This window comes from Heteronotia binoei, chromosome 1 (genome assembly GCF_032191835.1).
Source record: "Heteronotia binoei isolate CCM8104 ecotype False Entrance Well chromosome 1, APGP_CSIRO_Hbin_v1, whole genome shotgun sequence".
Taxonomy (NCBI): domain Eukaryota; kingdom Metazoa; phylum Chordata; class Lepidosauria; order Squamata; family Gekkonidae; genus Heteronotia; species Heteronotia binoei.
In genome coordinates, this window is record NC_083223.1 from 21446519 (window position 1) to 21452625 (window position 6107).

Here is a 6107-nt window from a genome sequence, read left to right on the forward strand (position 1 = left end):
CCAACAGAAATGGGCATTTGATCAAGGGAACAGCTCAGGAAGTTGCTTTGATGAGGGAATAGGATTGTGGCCTCTTGCAATGCTTATTGTATGTATCACCTTGCTTTTGATGCACTGGCTTTTACCTTTGTAACACACTTTCTGCAGAATGGTATGTCATGCCTTAGACCAGGGGTGGCCAAACTTGCTTAATGTAAGAGCCACATAGAATAAATGTCAGATGTATGAGAGCTGCAAGACATGAACATCAGATGTTTGAAAGCCACAAGAAGGAAGGAAGGAAGGAAGGAAGGAAGGAAGGAAGGAAGGAAGGAAGGAGGGAGGGAAGGCAGGAAGGAAGGCAGGAAGGAAGGCAGGAAGGAAGGAAGGAAGGAAGGAAGGAAGGAAGGAAGGAAGGAAGGAAGGAAGGAAGGAAGGAAGGAAGGAGACTGTAGATTTATACCCCGTCTTTCTCTCTGAATCAGAGTCTCAGAGCAGTTTACAATCTTCTTTATTTTCTTGCCCCACAACAGACACCCTGTGAGGTGGGTGGGGCTGAAAGAGCTCTCACAGCAACTGCCCTTTCAAGGACAACTCTGCAAGAGCTATAGCTGACCCAAGGCCATTCCAGCAGCTGCAATTTGAGGAGTGGGGAATCAGACCTGGTTCTCCCAAATAAAAGTCCACACACTTAACCACTACACCAAACTGGCTCTCCAAGAAAGGAAGGAAACCAAATAAATGGGGGGAAGGAGAGGTGGAAAGAAAGCAACTTTAACTTTAAATGCATCCTCCAGGCCACCAGCTGGCTTGGCTTGGAGAAGGGATTTAAAGAGATAAATGCCTTCTCCAAGCCGGCTGATGGTGTGTGTGTGTGTGGGGGGGGGGGGGGGGGTTGAGAGCAGTTTGGCCACCCCTGCTTCAGACAATTTTGTTTGTTTGTTAGCATCGTTTCCCAGTTCTATAATCCTCATGCTGTCTGATTAAAAAAACAATCATAATCTGCTTGAGTTTGAGGTCACTCTAATGAAGGAAGTATAAATAAATTAAAATGTAGCTTCAAATGTGGCGGCATCTTAGGGTTGTCATCTCCTGGAATTACACTTACTTTCCTGGCGGTAGAAATCAGTTCTGCTGAAGGGTGGACTCTCTGGCATTATACCCTGCTGAGCACCCCCCAACCGCACCCTAACAGGCTCCACCCCCAAATCTCCAGGAATCTCCTTACTATGAGTTGACCACCCTACCCTGGTGTAGACAACTAACTCCAGCTCTAGGAGAAAAGGGAGGAAACTGAACCAAGTGACCTTGGGGAGGGACCATGGCTTAGTGGTGGAGCATCTTCTTGGCATGCAGAAGGTCCCAGGTTCAATCCCTGGCATCTTCACTTAAAAGGAGCAGACCGTAGGTGACATGAAAGACCTCCACCTGCGATCCTGGAAAGCCACTGCCAGTCTCAGAAGACAATACTGACTTTGATGGACCAGTGGTCTGATTCAGTATAAGGGTTGGAATTCTAGCAGGAGCTCCTTTGCATATTAGGCTACACACCCCTGATATAGCCAATCCTCCAAGAGCTTACAAAAAAAAGCCTTGTAAATTCTTGGAGGATTGGCTACATCAGGGGTGTGTGGCCCAATATGCAAAGGAGATCCTCCTAGAATTCCACCCCTGAGTATAAGGAAGCTTCAGGCATCCATGTGACCTCTATAGGAAGATATACGATGCAGCCACATTAAAATGAAATAGTTAACAAAACCGGACTGTATTTTATGCTTTGCTTTGAGCAATTTTGCAAGAAGTTTGTTGCGATCAACCCAAACGCCTGTTGAATTTTTTTTTCAACAGTCAGCAATGGTGCTATGGGAGTTTTTAACCATCTTAAAATGTCCTCATGGTTGCTTTGAATTAAAAAAAAATACAAACTGGAAGGGAGTCAACTGTCTGCTAAATCCTAATGATAATGGTACAGCTCTTGCAGTTCATCTTTGACCATATTTGGGAGTTATTGCACATCTGGAAGCCATCAAGGCCACATGCTTTCCTGGCAGAATCACAGCTGGGCCAGATCCCAGCTGCATTCGGAAAGAAGGAGAGCCGTCGGAGGAAAGAGCAACAGCGCGCCCTTGGCTGCCGAAGGAGGGCCTGCAGCTGGTTTCTTAAGAACACACGAAAACACTCCCCCAGGGGTCTGTTTGCTAGAACCTGGTCTAATATTTGCATTTCAGAAACAGAATCATCTAAACAAAATACCTTCAGGCTACCCAGATCTGTTTCTTTTCCACAGAAACGCTTCCACGGAAAAGCATTTCCCCATTTAGGACTTCATATAGAAAGAGAACAGGAAACAGATTAGGGAAGTATGTTGATTCTCCCCGTCCAACAAGGCGTTCCTGGAGGGGCACTTCTGGGACAGGTTATAGAGCAGCAAGCAAAGCAACATGTTGTGTTTGGTACACTCAAAGCAAAGGGACGGAGCCAGGGCTTTTTTTGTAGCAGAAACTCCTTTGTATATTAGGCCACACACCCCTGATGTAGCCGATCCTCCTGGAGCTTACAGGGCTCTTAGTACAGGGCCTACTGTAAGCTCCAGGAGGATTGGCTATATCAGTGGGGTGTGGCCTAATATGCAAAGGAGTTCCTGCTACAAAAAAAGCCCGGCGTGATTTTATCTCGGGATTTTATTTTATTGAAAAAGTCCTGGACAGAGCTGAATTTCCTCCGCCGAAGAAATGGATAAAACATATTAAAGGGTATCAAAGGAAGAGAAGCAACCCGCGTTAGAACAAAGGATCAGAAGGTAACCAGCAAGGGCCTTTGAGAAAATCTCAAGCATTGCTCTGTCGCAATGTAGATGAGAGTGAACAATGCTTCATCTGAGAATTGTTATCCAAGAATTAACTGTTCCAGTTTGGTGTAGTGGTTAAGTGTGCGGACTCTTATCTGGGAGAACCGGGTTTGATTCCCCTAACATCTACTTGCTGCTGCTGGAATGGCCTTGGGTCAGTCATAGCTCTCACAGGAGTTGTCCTTGAAAGGGCAGCTGCTGTGAGAGCCCTCTCAGCCCCACCCACTTCACAGGGTGTTTGCTGTGGGGGAGGAAGATAAAGAAGATTCTAAGCTGCTCTGAGACTCTGAGATTGAGGGTGGAGGGTGGAATATAAATCCAATGTCTTCTCCTTCCTCTTCCTCCAAACCATAAGGTGGCCATCTCCCAGGATTAGTTGAGATCCAGGCTACACAGATTCCTCCAGAGGAAATGGCTGCTTCAGAAGGTGGACTTTATGTCAACGAACTTTGCAGTGGTCCCTCTCAGATCCCGCCCTCTCCAGGCTCCCAAAGTGGGCTGCCCAACCAAAGCATGATGGGAAGGGGGCCATCGCTCAGCGGTAGAGCATCTGCTTTGCCTGCAGAAGGTTCTGCCCCAGCAGCTCCAGGATCCGGCAGAACGTTTTGTGAAAGACCTTTTACTGAGACCGTGGAGAGCAGCTTCCAGACTGACCTCAATGGACCAATGGTGTGATTCACTTATAAGCAGGCCTCATTTTGGGCAGGAGCTCACAGGAGCAGAGCTCCGGAACCTCTAAATTTCATTGTGCTTTTTGTTTCTTAACGCCCCTCCCCCCCAGTACTTGTTTTTGGGGTCCAATGTTCAACCCCCCTGTGAGAATTTTGCTGAACTCTTAAATTTGACCAAATTTCTCATATTTTCCCCCACAAAAAAATTGGAAAATAACCAAAACAGATAAAGCAGAGAAAATGGAAATCTTCCTTATGCCATTGTGGCCACACAGAGAAAGCGATTTTAAAAGTATGATGGGAGTAAGGTTTTATTATGACAACTATAATTCAAGAAGCATTTTAAGGTAGATGCTGATATGATTCAGTCGACCTTCCAGGGATGTCAGGGGTGTGTGGCATATGCAAATGAGTTATGCAAATGAACTGTGCTAATGAGCTCTGGCACCTCTTTTTCTATGAAATGACCCCTAGTTATAAGGCAGATTCATGCACCCGTGGGCATAGTCTCTATGGCCTCCCTGTACTGTGCACAGTCCACCACTTGCCTTCTTCTCAGTCAAAGCTGCCAGGTCTCAGGGCTGCAAGGTGTTTAACTCCTTCTCCTCAGAGTCTCCACTGGGAGGACTCAAGACAATGGGTTAAAATCAGCAGCAGGGGAAGCTAATTTTTGCTCTTGCCTCTTCGTTCTGGAGATCCAGTTGGGTTTCTTGGGACAAGATAGCTCCCTCTCTGCCTGTTGCCAGCGTTGCAGTTGCTATTTCCCTGCCCACAGTCAGTAAACCTGACCCTCAGCCCCATATCACCTGCCGTTTGAGATCTGAGGAGTGTGTGTGTGGAGGGGAAATGACTGGTAAATGGCCTCCATTGTGGCGTTCTAGGAATTTTCCCATGTCACTATGGTCATTACCACAGAGATAAGGAGACATTCCTAGAGTGTCACCTGGAAGTGACATCACATTCTCCCCAAATTTCACCCTCCTCAGACACACCCTCAAAATCTCTAGGTATTTGCCTCATACAAGGGTTGCCAGCTTCAAATTGGAAAATACCTGGAGATTTTGGGGATGGAGTCTGAGGGTGGGGTGTGGGAAGGAGATGGACTTCAATGGGGTACAATGCCATAGCATCCATCTTCCAAACTGGCCATCTTCCCCCAGGTGAACTGAGCTCGCCTGGATATGTTGTAATAGTGTAAGGTCTCCAGCCTCTGCCTGGAGGTTAGCAAATATCAGGACCACGAAGGTGCAATAACTGAAACAATAGCAAACTCTCTCTGTTTACAGAGCCATGCAGTATAATTAAACAGTCTTCTTCCATTTTCAAATAGGTTTTAAAGATACACTACAATAATTCAGTTGAAAGACCATCCGGTGTACGACATAGCTACTGTCCACAAATCATGATAATTTTTTAATAAAGTCCAACGATAAAAGAACCGGGCCACTTTCGTTTCGGATATACTATCCTTCTTCAAGGATCGTCTTGTCATATTCATAGTTTCAGTAGACTTGGAGTGCCAAAATCTCCCCACATTCTGCGATTTTTTTTTGGTTTGTGTTTTTGTTTTTTTTATGGAACACCTCTGCCAATTTCTCTCCATCAGCATTCAGTTGCATTCTGACTGCTGAATGCTGATGGATGGAAATTGGCAGAGGCATTCAGGTAACATCCCAAGTGTGCCTAGGAATTGACTTCTGATGGATTTCCAGGCCCAGTTAAAAGGTAAAAACTTCAAAGCCCTTACTGGTCTGCACCCAGGACAGAGTTGACCAAACTTGTTTAATCTAAGAGCCACATAGAATCAATGTCAGATGTTTGAGAGAGGAAGGAAGGAAGGAAGGAAGGAAGGAAGGAAGGAAGGAAGGAAGGAAGGAAGGAAGGAAGGAAGGAAGGAAGGAAGGAAGGAGGGAGGGAAGGAAGGAAGGAAGGAAGGAGGGAGGGAAGGAAGGAAGGAGGGAGGGGGAGGGAGGGAAGGAAGGAAGGAGGGAGGGAGGGAAGGAAGGAGGGAAGGAAGGAGGGAGGGAAGGAAGGAGGGAGGGAAGGAAGGAGGGAAGGAAGGAAGGAGGGAAGGAAGGAGGGAGGGAAGGAAGGAGGGAAGGAGGGAAGGAAGGAAGGAGGGAAGGAAGGAAGGAGGAGGGAAGGAAGGAAGGAGGGAGGAAAGGAAGGAAGGAGGGAAGGAAGGAAGGAGGGAGGGAAGGAAGGAAGGAGGGAGGGAAGGAAGGAGGGAAGGAAGGAGGGAAGGAAGGAGGGAGGGAGGGAAGGAAGGAGGGAAGGAAGGAGGGAAGGAAGGAGGGAGGGAGGGAAGGAAGGAGGGAAGGAAGGAGGGAGGGAAGGAGGGAGGAAGGAAGGAGGGAAGGAAGGAAGGAGGGAAGGAAGGAGGGAGGGAAGGAGGGAGGGAGGGAAGGAGGGAGGGAGGGAAGGAGGGAGGGAGGAAGGAGGGAGGAAAGAAGGAAGGAGGGAAGGAAGGGAGGGAAGGAAGGGAGGGAAGGAAGGAAGGAGGGAAGGAAGGAAGGAGGGAGGGAAGGAAGGAAGGAAGGAGGGAAGGAAGGAGGGAGGGAGGGAGGGAAGGAGGGAAGGAAGGAGGGAAGGAAGGAGGGAGGGAGGGA